The sequence below is a fragment of the Pithys albifrons genome, chromosome 24, assembly GCF_047495875.1.
Source record: "Pithys albifrons albifrons isolate INPA30051 chromosome 24, PitAlb_v1, whole genome shotgun sequence".
Taxonomy (NCBI): domain Eukaryota; kingdom Metazoa; phylum Chordata; class Aves; order Passeriformes; family Thamnophilidae; genus Pithys; species Pithys albifrons.
In genome coordinates, this window is record NC_092481.1 from 822653 (window position 1) to 840307 (window position 17655).

General features: G+C 52.2%; 1 protein-coding gene across 6 annotated transcripts in view; it reads right to left on the bottom strand.

The window, feature by feature from the left end:
- The window catches only part of SCMH1 (Scm polycomb group protein homolog 1), a 77855-nt gene extending 60463 nt beyond the window's left edge, over nt 1-17392 (bottom strand). For 5 of the 6 annotated variants that reach the window (XM_071577007.1, XM_071577006.1, XM_071577004.1 and 2 more), the window contains exon 1: nt 17305-17392. The gene's annotated coding sequence lies outside the window, so the exon portion shown is untranslated. Of the gene's footprint in view, nt 1-3914; nt 4007-17304 lie in introns of those variants that run through there. The other variant, XM_071577003.1, reaches the window with a different exon arrangement.
- Nucleotides 17393-17655: the final 263 nt, after the last annotated feature.

The following is a 17655-nucleotide window of genomic DNA, read 5'->3' on the forward strand; positions in this document are numbered from 1 at the left end:
ATCCCTTCCCAGTACAGCAGAGCAAACCTACAAAACTAAAAACTCCCAAGTCTATACCAGGGAGAAGGAAACAGTTATTGGAAACTAACACATGTGCAACTTCCTCATGGAAGAAGTTGTCAAGAAAAGCAAACCTTTAAGCAACCTTAGAAATGACAAAGACATTGCAAAGCAATCCAGCATTTACAATAGTATCCAGTATGAGATGGGGTGGTCCCATGGTGTAAAGGAGAGCACTCTGGACTCTGAATCCCAAGGACCTGAGTTCGAGTCTCAGTGGGACCGTCCCCTGGTAGTTCAATCCCTCCCTGCCATCCCATCCCATCCCATCCCATCCCATCCCATCCCATCCCATCCCATCCCATCCCATCCCATTCCATCCCATCCCATCAGATCTTGGATGCTCAGCAGGGTCAGCCCTGGTCAGTACCGGGTGCTGTGACAGTCCCGAGGACTTCAGTGTCACTGTCCAAGCTTGCTTGGCCGTGGCAGATGGACCTTAGGACACAGTGGGGCCAGTTCTGCGCACGCTGAGCCTCACCTAAAACATCCACTGTGCAGTCTGGAAGGGCACAGCCATGTGGGGAGAGCCCTTCCCAAATCTTCGTTCACAAAGTCTGGCCATACACAAGTATGAGATGCACAGGCCAAAGGCACACAGGCCTCAAGCAACAGCTGAGTGAAGGTGGGATGTCCAGCTGGACTCTGCCCACCCATCACTGCCCCAGCTGCTGGACCTGGCAAGGAAAAGCCAAGCCCTCGCCTGGCTAAGGGCACAGCTCACAGCCAGAGGCAGGACAGGACACCACCTCGAGACACTTCACACCCTGGTAGCCCCTGTGCTGGGTTACCCTGTGATTCACACCTTGCAGGCATTCTCCTTTTCCTCAGGCAGCAGAGAGGCAGACAGGGCTGGAAGAGGCATACCCAGGGCATACCTCGCTCTGAATGCAGCTTCCTCAGGCAGCCACAGCACAGCCCACAGCACAAACACAGCTCAAATGCATCTTAATCTAATTAAATGCTTCCCCCAACTGCTCCTACCAACAGACTCTTGCAAAAACTCACCCTTAAGGGCAGATGGATTCAGTTTACCTGTGCCAGATCAGAAGGGACCTGCAGGGTTAGAGGGGAGCCTGCTCTGCAACATTCTTCCAGCAAATGTAGCAACAGCAGTAAAACAAAAAAAAGAAAACGTGGGTGGAAGACGCTGTCCCATCTTCCCAGACCTCATGAGATGCATGTAATCCCTTTATCTCCAAAGCCTCCGCTCCTTCGAAGCGCATAATTATGAAAAGAGTTAAAGCTGAGGCTCTTAATGTCTCTTCTGGGCACTTCTTTATTCCACTCAAGGCACCAGTGACATCTGAATTATTTCCTGGGGTTGTTTGGACTTCCTATTATACAGGGATGATTATGGTGAACCTTGGGATGGAGTCCAAGTCGCATCTCAGCACTACCATGTTTGATTGAAAGGGGGCCTGAAGGTTTGTTGACAGCGTGCCAAGCCTCAGGCCTTGCTGGACAAAGCTGCTGCCAGCAGGCCAGAGGCTTCCCCAGAGCAGAGCAAGAAAGCTACCAACAGAGAGGCTGAAAAATGGTTTTATTAGGTTGGATACATACCCCACAGATTAGGATCAGGGAGAAAAAAAAAGGAAACTCTGTGTATTGCCAGAGGACTGTGAGAATGATGCTTCTGGGAAATCCCATGGAACAGCCACAAGAGAATCCTGAAGGTTTCTCATGATGCAAAGTGCCTGCAGTGCCTGAATTTCTCCACACAAAAGCACAGGTCTGGAGCACCATGATCACTGCAGTCAGTAAAAATCCTTTCCTTGTAACATCTGCTTCAGCTGAGGTTTTCTTCACAGTCATCTTTCCATCAAACACTAGCAGTATTTCCAGCAATGAAGAGCTGTCCCTCACAAATTCCCTCAGGAAATGGGAAAGCAGCATTATATGCTCCTGCCCACTGTGGGTGATGGTGGTGCTGCCATTCCAACCTCCCAGCTGGAGGGTCAGGCTGGGCCAGGTCCTGTTCCAGCTCTGTTCTGGAAGCACATCTGTACACCATGGGTTACACAGGGAGCATCCAGTGGCATCCCAACCCCATCACAAAACCAGCACAGACACGATGAGCAGATAACACAGTCAATAGAATATCCTGAGCTGGAAAGGATCCACAAGGATCATCAGTTCAACCCCTGGCCCTGCACAGACACGCCAACAATCCACCCTGTCTCTGAGATTGTTGTCCAAACCCTCCTGCAGCTCTGGCAGCCTTGGGGCTGTGCCCACTGCCCTGGGGAGCCTGGTCAGTGCCCACCACCCTCTGGGGGAAGAACCTTTTCCATCAGCCTGCTCATTTAACATCTTCTTTGGCCATTTTTAATTTCTGTGGTGGAGAAAGAAAGGCACTTTCAGCCAACCTGAGAAATGAGGGGACTGCCACTGCATGATCTGACACTTCTGACCACTTTTTTTTTTGGCTTCTCCGATTTCTGCCTGACCTGTGGACATCAGAACTTTTGCTGGTCTAAACCTACAAACCCACAAACCCACAGTTCTCTCTCTCAAACCACGCTCTGACAAGCTGGGCTGACCCCTCTGCTGGGCAGAAGCCAAAGACCAGCAGAGAGCTGCCCGGACTGAGCACCAGCTCCTCGGTGCCAGACACACAGGCAAGGAGTCCTAAACCCAAATGCCAAACAAATGCTTATGTGGGAGCTGAAGGAAACTCTCAGGAGCAGAACAGCTGTGAAGTTTGAAGAGGTGAGTCAGAATTTAACTTGCCCAATGAGTTTATTTCCCTCTACCTCCCTGTTATCACGCTCTGGACCAGAGTGGAGTTTTAGTTCTCCTTGTCTGTGTAAAGCCACATTTTTGGCAGCTCCAAACAAAGGCTGGAGCTACAGCATCTCTGGAATCACCTCCCCTCACCAGGGCTCCAGGGTCCTCGTGCTCACACCAGGGAATGTTTCAAAGAAACACTGTACAATGAATGTTGGTATTTCCATCTGGAGTACTGACCCCCCTGTGTGATCTGAAATACCTGATGGCTGCAAACCATTACTCCCTTTCTGCCAGAAGGATTTTGTGTCATTTTCAACATCTCTCTTCCTCTGGAACTAATTTTATCTTTCTACCACGTAAGAAGTGTACTGATAAACTCCAGACTTCACGACAGGCCCTTCACAAACACACTCTTGTGCTAAACACACTGAGATGTCTCAAAGATGTGATCACAAGTAACACAATCCCTCAGCCCCTGAGTCAAGTCTGAGGGGAGCACAAAAACACGTGAGGAACTTGGATAGACCTTGTCTCTACAATTAAAATATCAACTTTATTACTTCCTGTTGAACACCTTCCATTTGGAAGGGAGAGGACATGGCTCAGCCTCCTAAGAAATGGCAGCTGGACCATCAGAACCTGCTGAGTCAAGCTCAAAGGATCACCCTCAGAGGAGACCTTATCATTCTCTACAACTACCTGAAAGGATGTTGTAGCCAGGTGGGGATTGGTCTCTTCTCTCAGGCAACCAACAGTAGGACAAGAGGGCACCGGCTTAAGCTCTGCCAGCGGGAGGTTTAGGTTGGATATCAGGAAGAAATTCTTTACAGATAGAGTGGTCAGGCATTGGAATGGGCTGCCCAGGGAGGTGGGGGATTCTCCAGCCCTGGAGATTGGATGAAGACCGAGATTGGATGTGGCACTGAGTGCCATGATCTGGTGATCACCGTGGGATTGGATTAAGGGTTGGACTTGATGATCTTGGAGGTCTCTTCCAACCCAACTGATTCTGTGATTCTAAGTGTTAAAACCAGGGACCAGTGGGAGGAATCACCACCATGAGGGAAGCTACAGTAGTTATCACTGCTCATGATTGCAAAGGAAATGAAATAAAAACTTACAGGATTCCAGTAAAGGTTTCCTTCCTTGTAAAAAAATAAACCAGCATGGACCTTGGCTCAAACCAGAAACATCCTGATGAGTATCACTGGGAGCAGACCTGGCTCTCCATGAAGACTCAAGAGGCTGCAATAAAGACAAGTTTGGCACACTTCAGAAACAGGATACCCAGGCTGAAAGAAACAGAGGGAGGAGAGGGCTTAAAGCAAAAGCCAGGTGAGATAACCTGGCTTGAGTCTGCTAAAGGAAGCCCCTTAACAGGACAAAATTTTCTCAGTATAGATATGTTTACTGCTGAGCTGGGAGTTACAGTCCTCCTGCTCCGTGGCTGCCATTTCTGTAGTGAGGGGAGTGGTCACTCCACCCTTCCAATCCTTCTTGGAAAGATGGGGCTTGACTGCTGTAAGAAATCCACATGCTGGTGAAAAATCAGGACTGCTTTTGTTTTAAGACTGGTGTTGGTTTGTTTCTCAGAACCCAACCCCACTCCAGCCTCCAGAGAGAAGGAAAACAGTGCAAAACTGAAATCCTTCCCATGCAGGGCAACATGGAATCTTGGAATGGTTAGGTCAGAAGGGACCTCAGAGATCCTCTTGTTCCAACCCCCCTGCCATGGGCAGGGAGACACAGTACTCAGAGCACTCTGTGCTGCTCCTCCCCTGGCAGAACAATGCTCAAGGTTTGGAGCCAAGGCCGGGGTTGCCTCCCATTGCCAGGGACAGGGAATGGCCCACCACGAACATGGAGTGATGTGGCGCAGACCTCAGCTGATCACACAAATCCCCTGTGACTGCAGCTGGGGATTCACTGTGCTCCAGAATTACCTTAGCCATCCCTTCATGGCTGGTCCTGCTGTTGAAGTCACTCTGAGGTTCTGTGTCCTGTTGTTTCCTCTGGGGTGAGCAATGCCTGTATCCCACACCCCAAAGACAGTGAGGCCACCAACACCATCTCTCTCCATAACTGTTCTGAAGGAGCTTTGGGAAAAGCAGCAGGTCTCTGTTTCTGGGTGGTAAGCAGAGACAATTCTGACCTGTCCCACCAGGCACCTCCATGGAGCTCTCCCAAATGCACTGCAACAGAACCCAACACAGGGGACTGGCTTTTTGGTCAGGCGAGGCTCCTGCTACACACAGAGCAGTGAGGACCTGCTGGACTTCACAGCCATATGGCAAGAACAGGACAAGGCAAGGAATTCAATCTGTGTGCCTTGGGCTGCTGTTTCTGCCACTGACCCAGCTGTGTTTCAGCAGGACTCACACAGCTAAAAGTCAAAGTCTCCTTCTAAAGAAGAGTGGCCTGGGTTAGAGTGGCCTGGCAGTGGACCCAACACCCCAACCACTGAGGGCACCTGGAAGCAGAGATTTATCACACATGGGGCACTCTGTAGCCTGATCCCAGCATGTTCTGACCACACACTGCAGACTAGGAGCCAGGCCACAGGCCAGCTCTGCATACACCTGGGTCTGCTTTCCTGGCAATCCCAGGAACACGGAGCGGTGCAGGATCTGGTGCACCCCCCACACCCCCGGGCTGGGTCACGCCTCCCTCACTGCCCACAGACAAGCTGGAGGTGCCCACTGAGGGCAGGGGGTGATACAGAGCACCCCGAGGGGGCACCCAGCCCACAGGGCACAGCGGGAAGGCCAAACTGATGCAGGCAGTGAAGAAAGTTTTGCAGCACTGTGGCTGTTTCAGCCTGCACTGAGCCACATGCCACAGCCAAGAGCTATTACTGAAAGCAGATGGCTTATAGGGGACCTTGAAATGGGATTCTGCCCGTGGCAGTTACAAAGTCACCCCACATAAAAGCAGACAATAGGATGCTTCAAAGTCTTTAAAGAAGAATTTAAACAGGAGTACATTAAAAACCAGTGCATGGTTTCCATATCATCACCAGACAGGCCAGCACAGCCCCCCTCCCACAGACAGCCAGGGCTGCCTTCCCAGACAGCAGTTACACATTGATGGATGTGGCCCCAGAATGGGATCCAGGGCAGAAACTCTTCACAGGTCTCTGGCCAACATCCAGTATATATATCTATATAAAAATGTTTAATTAACCTCTTCCTTAATTCTCCACTGGACTTCATCTTATTAAAAAATAAACTCTTTATGGAATGAAAGATATGGGAGGGGAGGATCAGGTCGATAAATATATACATGGTTTGTAATACTAACTAATGAAATAAATATATCTAAATGCTAGGACGACAATGTATTCCCCAGTAACGGGAACCAGAAGGCAATCCAGAAGGAAAGGGCTCTGACTTCCAGTCGTGTCTCTATTGGAACTGTCACAACAGTGTGCAGTGATGCTGCAAGCAGAATGTGAGAATTCCTCAAAGAAGATTTTGCATTTACTATTTCCAGTAATGTAAGTTTGATAATGTTTCAGCAGAACATCCTCAGGAGACCACAAGCAGGGAAAGGCAGCTTGAGGGGAATAAAAAACCAAAGAGATGGTAATTAGGCGACACAACAGAAATGCAAATGAGGAAAACCTTGGAAAGAGATGGGAAGGAGATGACCCAATCCCTCATAGTACCCTGTATCTCACAAACATAGGGGAGGAGGATGATCCCCAGGGACAGACACAGCAGGGAAAGGGTTTCACTGGAACAGCAGGAAGGGAGATGAGAGCAAACCAGCGCTGAAGAAAAGGTGAGGGACAAAACCATCACTCTCTAATGAGCTAAACACTGAGACATGGGGGATGATGATCATTATATACACCTACCATTACACTTTCCTTCTGCTTCCCTTCTATAAGTGGAATGCTTAGCAATATCCCTTGGGAAAATAAAGCTTTCATCCTCAAGCCTCTGATGACATCAAAGTAATCACTGAGCATGTCACTGGAGCGTGCAAGGTGCTCTCTTCCCTCATCCAGCACAAAAGAATGACCTTCCCTGGAGTTAAGTATTTCTTAACTTCCTGAGGTCCAGCACCAACACAGACATGTCCCCACTGGCAAGGGGTGGGGGGCCACGACTCCAGTCACACCCAGGGCTGAATTCTTCATAGATGCAAACACAAAGCCCTGTCCCTAACTCAAAATGCACACAGCCAACCTTCCCAAACCTTCCAAACACACCTCTCTGCCCTCCTGAACCTGCTCTCCCAGACAATGCAAGGTAAAATGACCCCTTTAGTGTATTACAGACATAAATCTATCCTTAGAGTGACCAAACCCAGGGTCTCCCTGCCAGGCAGCAGAGCCAGACTCACATTCAAACTCCCCTCCAACACTCCCAGCAACTGATTCCTGTGCAAACGGACAACAGATGAGAAATAGTTCCTACTGATCTGCTCCATCTGCTAAAGAAATTAGAAAGATAAAATATCCAGACCCTCAGGGTATGGAGCAGAGCCACAAAACCTTTATTTACCCCTGCTAGGGATGAAGAGGAGTCGCTGTCTGCTACTTGGAGCACTTAGACAGAGATAATCCGGCCCGATAGAGGGAAGGAGATGTCTGGGAGGGCGAAGGCAGAGGCTGTGCCGTCCCTCCTGCTGCCAAGGCAAAGGGCTGCCCAGGAGAAGAGCTGCCAGAAACTCTCTGTACCCCGAGGGAGCGGCATGCCAGGCCAGGAAACAAGCATCTTTGTTTTATTTTCTCACTCATGGAGAGAGATATTAACTCAGCTATTTCTTACGAAAAGAAAAGGAAATTGCAGCAGTGCAACATGTCAAGAGAAACCAGGCTCACTGAGGATGGGTATTAATTACTGTTTGCTATTTTTATCCTGTGTACAACTCCGGTCTCGTCTGTGAATTAAGGAGCTAAAATCCCAGGAGCCAAAACTGTGTATCTACTGAAATAGGTGAAATATCCCTTACAGGGTGCAAACTCTGGATACAGAGAAATTCTAACAAGTGCTCATCAAAACTTCAGTCAATTTTAATAGGAAAAGAAAGAACAATCTAGCAGTACACAGAAATATTATCTCAGGAGAATTACTCCCAGAGAGGAAAAATCACTATCCAGTTCCTGCAGGAAACCCTGAATAGATTGCTGTTAATTATGTAAAGAAAAAGTTGTTAGGCTGCTTTACATTCCTAAAGGGCCAAGAGTTTGGACAACTAGAAAATACACTGTGAGGCCCTTCACTGTTTTCTGTACAACACACGGTAGATGCCAATAAAATAAAACAAACCATGACCACAAGTAACCAAAAGTCCATTCTGCAGCTCTGCAAGTATGTTCAGTGTCTGCCAACGAGCTAATGAAAACAAGGCCCTATTACAGACTGTATCTGCTTGACACTCAAGTACCTGCTGGACATTTTGTACAGCTTATAAAGCTGTAAAATATCACAGGGCATTTACAGATTTTCCAGCTGACAACAATATGAAATAACAGAGCAGCCCCAGAACACACCGAGTGCTCTGGGCAGGCAGAGGATAACACTGAACAGACACTGCCACACACACGACTGAAGACTCTGCCAGCACTGCAGCAGACAAGAGCAAAGCTCACGGTGATGGAAGAGGAGCCAAGACTCCAAAGCCATCCCTCAGCCTCCCTGCAGTGCTGGAAAAACAGCCCGACCACCCAGATCTCCAGCGCAGGGCCTGGGCAATGCCCAAGTGGAACCAGTTCCTCCTGCCCTCTCCAGGCAGAGAATTCACCACCAGGTGAGCCCACACCTCCTGCCGTGCTGGGGGACATGTGGCATTGCACAGCCACCCAAACCCGCCCAGTTTGGGGCTGCAGAAATGTCAACATGGACTTCACCTCTGGAGGCATGGCAAAGCTGTCATGGGGTATTTCCCCTGAGGTGAGAGCCAAGGGCTCCACGTCAGCAGCGAGCTGGTGCCTTGCTGGATAAAGCTGATCCATCCCTGCTGCCAACCAGAGACCAACATACTCTGGATGAAGTCAACTGTAAGTAATATCATGAACAACAGGTATTCTGCTACAGAAAAAAGTCAACATTTTACTGAGTAATCTGCACACAAGGGCAGAAATACTGCTAAGCATAAAAACTTGAAAGATTTAAACTTCCATCACCTAAGGAACAAGAGGGAAGGCTTGTATTATACACTGTTACTGAATAGGAACCACTACCAACACAGATACAAACCAACAAGGCCACTCGCTACATCAGCACGTTTCAGTTCCCATCAGGAGCTGATATTCTAACAGAGATCCCACCTGAAAATACTTTTCAATACGCTGTATTACCTCAGGAGTTTTCTTTAACAACTTAGGACACCACCTGTGAGGATGTCTCCATCATCCTGTTGAAGGCAGGCACAAGCTCCCCAGACACCAGAGCTGTGAGCTGGAATTGTGCTGCCCAGCCCGAATGCAGCATCCCAGCCCCTGGTTCAGGGCTGCCTCACCCAGGGCACGCTGCCAGTAAACAGCAGGGAGCTTGGCACTGCCAGGCACCTCTCACCAGTCTCACAGGTCTGGCGTGTGCACACACAGAATCACTGAACACCCTGGGCTGGAAGGGACATGAAAGCTCATCTCATTCCACTAATGTAAAGTCTTTTAATGACTAATGACTTTTAATGTCATCTTGTTGATTTTCATAAAACGTTTCACTAACCAGAAACTCTTTGAAAAAGTTCCAGACATGCATTTTGCTATAGAAGTATAAGACAACTGGGAAATTAGTTATATACAATTTTAATAAAACTCACATCACCTCAAGAACATTTTCAGTAACATCAGCACAGACCAAGGACTGTTTAGTCACGGCCAACACAACACAAGGATCTGGGACTGGGGCTGCCCAGCTGTCACACACGTGTCATTAAATCCACAGCAGTGCCCAAGAGTCCCCAGATGCTCTATGAGCACAGAAGGGAATGGCAGAAAGGAAGATCAACCCTGCACAATGATTACTTCTACATTTACAGAATTTTTCTTCTCTTTGGTAGCCTGCCAGAGAGGTGAAATGTCAAAATGATGGGGTTAAAGCACAGCAATACTGGCCTGAAATCAAGCAAAGCTCCTTAATCTCAGAATAGTCAGGCACTGGAGTGGATTGATGAGGAAAGTCGGAATCACCATCACTGGAAATCTTTAAAAAGAGCTTAGACAAACCTCTAGGAAACACTACATGTAGGTGAACCTTCAAGGTCATTTCTAGAAACACTGAAACCACAAGACTTTCTCTATAAGCACCTCTCTGATCCCACAGCCACTGCATTATTTAGATGGAGTGCAGCATCTTTTTTAAGATTTGCTGGAACAAGACAAAAAAAACAAACCCAACCACAGTCAGTGTGCAGGGCAGCAGTCTCCAGGCTGCGGGAACAGTCACTGGACTTATTTTTAGAAAGAGGAATTGGTACAACTTCCTCTTTGGTCCACATCAGAATCCATCAGCTCTGCCTGCTCTCTGTGCCTTCACTTGACTAACATGTAGAGAGCAGGAATTTCTCCCACTTATGGGCACCAGCTGGGCAGGCAAAAGGCCCCGGTGGGGAGCGAGGGCGCTGCAGCAGCACCTACAGTGAGGGCAGCACTGGTGGGAGATGGAACACACTGCAGACCCCCCCAGCACGTTCAGCCCGAGCTCGGGGGGCCACCCTTGTCCTGAGCCGCCACCTCCACACACGGCTGGTCTGGGGCATTTTGGTGGGCATTCGGGGAGGGGCTGCCGTGGGAGCCAGAGCTGAGGTCCTGCCTCCAGGTGATGCCTGTCCACCTCCCTCACTGTGTGTGCAGCCCAGCTCAGCCGGCTTGGCCCCCTGGCAGCTGCTGGGACAGGCAAGGGCAGGCAGGCAGGAAGGATGGACAGGCAGGAAGGACGGGCAGGCAGGAAGGACGGGCAGGCAGGAAGGACGGGCAGGCAGGAAGGATAGGCAGGCAGGAAGGACGGGCAGGCAGGAAGGATAAGCAGGCAGGAAGGATAAGCACGCAGGAAGGACGGGCAGGCAGGAAGGACAGACAGGCAGGAAGGACGGACAGGCAGGAAGGATAAGCAGGCAGGAAGGATAAGCACGCAGGAAGGACGGGCAGGCAGGAAGGACGGACAGGCAGGAAGGATAAGCAGGCAGGAAGGATAAGCACGCAGGCAGGACGGGCAGGCAGGAAGGACGGGCAGGCAGGAAGGATAGGCAGGCAGGAAGGATAAACAGGCAGGAAGGACGGGCAGGCAGGAAGGACGGACAGGCAGGAAGGACGGAGAGGCAGGAAGGACGGGCAGCTCTGCAGGCAGCAGGGCGGCTCCCCCAGCCAGCAGGAGGGGGGACACACCAGCTGCCCTCCTGCTCGCTGCACACGCAGCTGGACACACGTCCCAGTGCTCCAAACACAGACAGACAGGGCTCAGTGTGGGGGCAGGAGGCAGGGGCTGCTCCAAAAGGGAGGGAGAGAGGCCCAGCAGCAGGGATGAGCTGCAGCCGTGGCACAACGATGGGCAGGACTGACAAATGAAGGTCGGCCCCTGGCTGGAGGTCTTCCAGCACTGCCTTGTGCAGGTGGGTGACAGGGAGGCGACTGCAGGTGGCAGCCAAAGGGACCGTGGCTCACTCGGCAGGGAACCACCAGGGTTCACCCTGTGCAGCCTCTGCCGACACTGAACTCAAACAACACAACCATCCTCCAGGTCCCTCCAGGCACAAATCCCACTTTTCCGGGCAGGACATTTCCCTGGAGTCAAACATTAGCAGCACCCTGGGGAGATCAGAAGGTGCGCCTACTCCCCCACCCCCAAGTAAACCCAGCAGATGTCACTCCAGAAATGGGTGAACCAAACGTGTTCCCTTGTCACGACACCCAGGAGAAGGACCTGGCACAGTGTCTGGTGAAACCCTGGAAGGCCCAGGAGAGGGGAGGAATAGCAGGGAACATAACGGGCAAAGACTGAGCTTCACAAGTTTCCACTGGCATCTACTCCTACAGTTTCCGTTGCTGAAAAGAAACCTGAGCCATGGGGAGGTTTCTGGACTGTTCACACTGTGTTAGTCTGGAAAATGTAGGAGCTCACTGAGCATGGGTACCTCAGGATGGGTAACTCAAGGGCTCACTGAGGATGGGTAACTCAGAGCTCACTGAGGATGGGTACCTCAGGATGGGTAACTCAGGGCTCACTGAGGATGGGTACCTCAGGATGGGTAACTCAGGGCTCACTGAGGATGGGTAACTCAGAGCTCACTGAGGATGGGTACCTCAGAGCTCACTGAGGACAGGTACCTCAGAGCTCACTGAGGACAGGTACCTCAGAGCTCACTGAGGACAGGTACCTCAGAGCTCACTGAGGACAGGTACCTCAGAGCTCACTGAGGACAGGTACCTCAGGATGGGTAACTCAGGGCTCACTGAGCATGGGTAACTCAAGGGCTCACTGAGGATGGGTAACTCGGCACTCACTGGCTGGGAGGAGGCACCTCTAGGAGAAGGTCAGCTGCTGACTGTGCTAACACCATTCAACTTACAACACACAAAAAAAATTCTAATCAAGAAATGGAGAGGGGAGGATGTATTTAAGAAGCACAAGTTTGTCCCAGGGAAAAAAGTCCTGCCTTGAACTCCCATGTCAGCTGAGAGTCAGTAATGGCCCCATCAACTCTGCTCTGCTCTCCTTTCCTAATCTCTGGTGACCAGTTACCAAGCACACACTGGAGCTGCAGGAGAGACTTCCCAGCTCTCAGGAAGCCAAGTGCTTTTGACTCCTCTACAGCAGCTCAGACATCCCCCATCCATCTGGCCTGTTGGCCGAGGCTGCCACGCAAACAGCCGAGGCAGCAAAACGGACGTTCATCTTTTCCTTCAGTTCTCAGCCAAATTCTACTTTTTTGCTCAGGATGAGTCTGCATAAATCGCGAGACTCTGCCCAGCAAGAGCAGAGGCACAGACACAAACTGCTTAAATCCCTGATAGAGAGGCAGAGACATTTGGTAGGTGTCTGAGTGAACCCTGGAGACTGCAAACCTCTGCTAGTGATGGTGTGTCAGAAACCCCAATAAAAGAGCTAAGTGTGATTCTGGTTTTTAAAAAGAAATTTAATGCAGATAGAGATCTTCAGGAATTAGTTTTCAGCACCAGCCAGGCTGCAGTGATGTCCCTGTACTAACCTCTCCTGCTCACAATTGAAACTACCTCTGCAATGTCCTGCTAAGGGAGACTGACCCACAGGCCAGAGCAAAGCTTCACAAACAGCAGGAGGTGCTGACCCCCAGGGCTCAGGTGCCCCCACCACAGACTGGTCTGACAGCAGCAGTTCAGGTCACTAAACTTCCTCACTCTGAGCCCAGGGAGAGCTGGTGATACAGAAGGAAGTTTTCTTGTGCTTCCTGCTACTCTCAGACTTGCACTATCAGCTTAAACATCAAGTAAGTGCTTTGTAACAGCCTCCACTGTTAGATATTGAAGCTGGATAAGAAAGAAGTACTTTACGAATAAACCTTAAAAAAAGCATTTCCTTTAGGACTAGGCCCTGTTATCCTGCAAATAAAGTGGGGTGAAAGGTTCGTGTCACAGCTTGGAGTGCAGGTACCACACCAGGGCACACAGCTGGGGTGAGGGAGGGGCCAGAGTTACAGTTTGCTACACTGAGAGTTTAATTATGGGGATGATTTTTACCTTGGCACATCTCTGAATTACGTACATGCAGGAGATTAACCACCTTGCAAGAGAAGCTGGCAGCCAGAGCTGCTGCTCTGCCCTCAGTGCACCTTGCCTCATTTCTCAGGGACCTCTCCTTGTTAGGAAACTTCTCAAACATAAATAGATGCCTCAACGAGTCCAAATCTCTTTGTGTCACCACAAACTGAATTTCAGTTGCAAGCAAGAAAAATGAAAAGGAAAAAAGACTGGGGGCTAGATGCAAACATTATGCAATGGGATCCTGTCCTGTATCAAAAGTAGCGTGGCCAGCAGGCCCAGGGCAGTGACCCTTCCCCTGGACTCTGCCTTGGGGAGGCCACACCTTGAGTGTTGTGTTCAGTTCTGGGCCCCCCAGGTCAGGAAAGAGATTGAGGAGCTGGAGCGGGGCCAGAGAAGAGCAACGAGGCTGGAGAAGGGACTGGAGCACAAGTGCTGTGGGGAGAGGCTGAGGGAGCTGGGGGTGTTCAGCCTGGAGAAGAGGAGGCTCAGAGGTGACCTCAGCACTGTCTGGAACTCCCTGAAGGGAAGTTGTGGCCAGGTGGGGGTTGGTCTCTTCTCCCAGGCACTCAGCAATAGGACAAAGGGGCACGATGGGCTCAAGCTCTGCCAGGGGAAATTGAAGCTGGAGATCAGAAAAAAATTCTTTTCAGAGAGAGTGCTCAGGGATTGGAATGGGCTGCCCAGAGAGGGGGTGGATTCCCCATCCCTGGAGGTTTTTCAACTGAGCTTGGCCGTGGCACTGAGTGCCCTGATCTGGTAAAGGGACTGGAGTTGGACCAAGGGTTGGACTTGATGATCTGGGAGGTCTTTTCCAACCCAATCGATTCTATGATTACAGATGCAAGAGCTCTGAACACGCCAAGATTTAACACAGCCCAGCTCAAGGCCCCTGTCACCAGCACTCTGCTCTAGGTTTGCAGACAGGAGCCACTGAGCATGCCAAGTCCTCTGTCACAAACACACAGTTCAACCTGCAGATCTGTAAATGTGTGATCTGCATTCCTTCTCATGTAACACCACTCACACATACCCAAAATGGGGCCATTTGGGCCCACTTATTACAGCTGCTCTGCAGAAGCCCCACTAACACAGTCCTACCCCAAATGACAACAGCACTTCAGGCAAAGTGCAGTTGGAAGCACAGCCCAGTGGGGGACAGAGATCAGCTGGGCAGACAAGCCCGTGTGAAAAGAGCAGAGAAACTGAGAAAGAGAAAACAATGCCTTCCAATTGAGCTGCAGAGATACAGGGACTGGAGTGATGTAGAGATGCAGAGTCTTCTCCATGTGCTCTGGAGTTCAGAGAAGGTACAGGTTTAAAGTGACAAAGACTTAGATTAAACACCCCAAAAAACCTCTCTAACGGTGAGGGCTGGCAAATATCACCTGCACAGGATGTGGAATTGCCAGCAGGAAGAACCTTAAAACAAGAACCATTACTCAGGATGGGTTTGGATGTGCATCTGACCTCACTCAGGGCTGGGAAAAATGAGGACATCTCTGAAGGTCCTCTGTGTCTGAGGCCATGAAACAAAGACTCAGAGATACCTTTAAATTAGACATAGGACAGGGACACAGCTCCCAGAGCACTCACATCCTAGACTGAAGCACAGCTCCTTGATGAATAACATCATCTTTTCATACCCCAACAGCATCTTTCACTTGAAGACACCAAACTGTCCTGCAAAATTCATCAAGTTTCCAGACAAGTGCCTCAAGAGTTTTATTAAAATTTTAGGCAAAGGAAAACCAGGGCCACAGGCTCATCACTTGCAGGGAGTGCCACTGGGCCTCCTGTTCTAAATTCTGCATTTGCTTTCTTTTAATTAGCTAATCATCTCACTTATTTCATACCAAATATTTCACTGAAAAGCAGATTAACAAGATGCAGAGTTGTCATCAGTTGCTGAGATGCAAGTACCAAACCAGGACTGAGGCTCAGCATCTCTCTCAAATAAAGCCCACTCTAACCTTTAATCAAATAAATACTTTAAATAGCACAGAAATACCTGCATTTCCCTCATGTCCATTGTAAGGGACTCCCCAGTTTCCATCTGCATTTTCATACCATCTACTGGGCAGATCCTGAACTCCCCACTGGCACATGCAGGCCCTGCAAGGCTGCAGCCCACGGCGGCTCGGCCCAAGCTGAGCCTGCCACGAGCCCGGTTTTATTCCCCCACGGCGGCTTGGCCCAAGCTGAGCCTGCCACGAGCCCGGTTTTATTCCCCCACGGCGGCTCGGCCCAAGCTGAGCCTGCCACGAGCCCGGTTTTATTCCCCCACGGCAGCTCGGCCCAAGCTGAGCCTGCCACGAGCCCGGTTTTATTCCCCCACAGCAGCTCGGCCCAAGCTGAGCCTGCCACGAGCCCGGTTTTATTCCTCCACGGCAGCTCGGCCCAAGCTGAGCCTGCCACGAGCCCGGTTTTATTCCCCCACGGCAGCTCGGCCCAAGCTGAGCCTGCCACGAGCCCGGTTTTATTTCCCACATCAGCACCAAGCCACAGGACGGTGCCTGGGATGAAGCACCATCCCATACTCCAAATATTCCCAGCAAGTGCCTGGGGACAGCACAGCCAGGCCAGCAGAAGGGTGAGGGTAAGGAGAGGAAGGCAAGGGGAGGAGGAGGCCCAGCCCAGCCCACACCGTTTGAACCGAGGTGGGAGAACATTTTCCCCCAACATTACTGGCTGCGAAGAGCAGCGACCACATGGCTGTTCCCAGCCACTCACTGCACGCTGTTTACTATAAACAACAACAGTAAACAGAAACTCAGCCAAAAAATCGAAAGCTGGGACCCCGGAGCTGGGTCTGCACATCCTGACTTTCCCCATGGAAATAATTAGTTTCACATTCAGCTGCTGAACCCAAACCACCCGCGGCCCGAGGGAGCCGAGCAGCTCTGTGGATCCCCTGCTTGGATTTGCCAGCTCTACCTTCAGTCATCCAAACTGTGCCACAGTTTTACACGGGAGCTTCAAAGCGCCTGCGGATGAAACCTGCGCGGCAGCACCAGTCGACACCGGGGTTATTTTTAAACATCTTCACTGTGCACGAAGCGCTCAAGCCTTGTCTCGCTCCCAGCTCTGTCCCAGCACTCGGCTCGGTGGGGCCCGGGAAGGAGGCGCAGGTTTTGCCCAGGGATAGTGTTTTGGGGATTGCTCGGGCAGGTCCCCGCGGTCCTTCGGCTGCTCGGAGCACCCGGGTCCATCCCCCCATCCCCGGGGCTGTCACTGCGCCCCGAGGGGCTCGTGGGGCAGGCAGGGCACAAACTCCTCCGGGCCCGGGGACACCTCCTGCGACCCTCCAGCGGCTCGTCCCGCCTCGCCTGCCCCTTCCCCTTCCCCTTCCCGGCCAGCACCACCCGGCGGGCACCGAGCAGGGGGGCCCCAGCCGGGCCGGGCCCCGCTGCGAGGCCTCGGGGCGAGGCGGCCCCGGAGCTGCCCCGGCCCTGCCCGGGGACACCCGGCGGGGTAACAAAGCCCCGGGAGCGGCTCCCCCGGAGCCACAAGCCCGGCCGGGGGGCCGGTCCCGGCGGGGCTCCAGCAGGTGCGGTCCATGACAACCGAGCCGAGCCGGGCCGAGCCGAGCCGGGCCGGGCCGAGCCGAGCCGAGCCGAGCCGAGCCGAGTCGAGTCGAGTCGGGCCGAGCCGGGCCGGGCCCCGCGCGGAGGCCGCGCTGACAGGCGGGATGAGCTGCGGGCCGGTCTGCGGGCCCGACCCCCGCCCGCCCCGGGCGTGCCTCCCTGGGCCGGGCTGGGCAGAGTCCAGTCAAGCCGAGCCGAGCCGAGCCGAACCGCCCGCCCCGGGCCGCCCCTCACCTGCACGGCCGGGAGCGCTGGCGCCGCTCAGTCCCTCAGTCCCGCTCCGCCGCCGCCGCCGCCGCCGCCGCCGCCGCCGCCATGTTCGCGCTGCGCAGGAGGCGGGGAGGGCGCGGGGGAGGGACCGCCCGGCCCGGCCCGGCCCGGCATTGCCCCGCTCCTGCTCCGCTCCGCTCCGACCCCGCTCCGCCAGCGCCGGGCCGCGGCACCCACCGGCGGGGCCGCTCGACCCGGGTGGTTCTAGGCTCGGTTCAGCCTGGCTCGGTTCAGCCCGGCTCAGCCTGGCTCCGTTCAGCCCGGCGCGGCTCGGCTCGGTTCTACCCGGCTCGGTTCTACCCGGCTCGGTTCAGT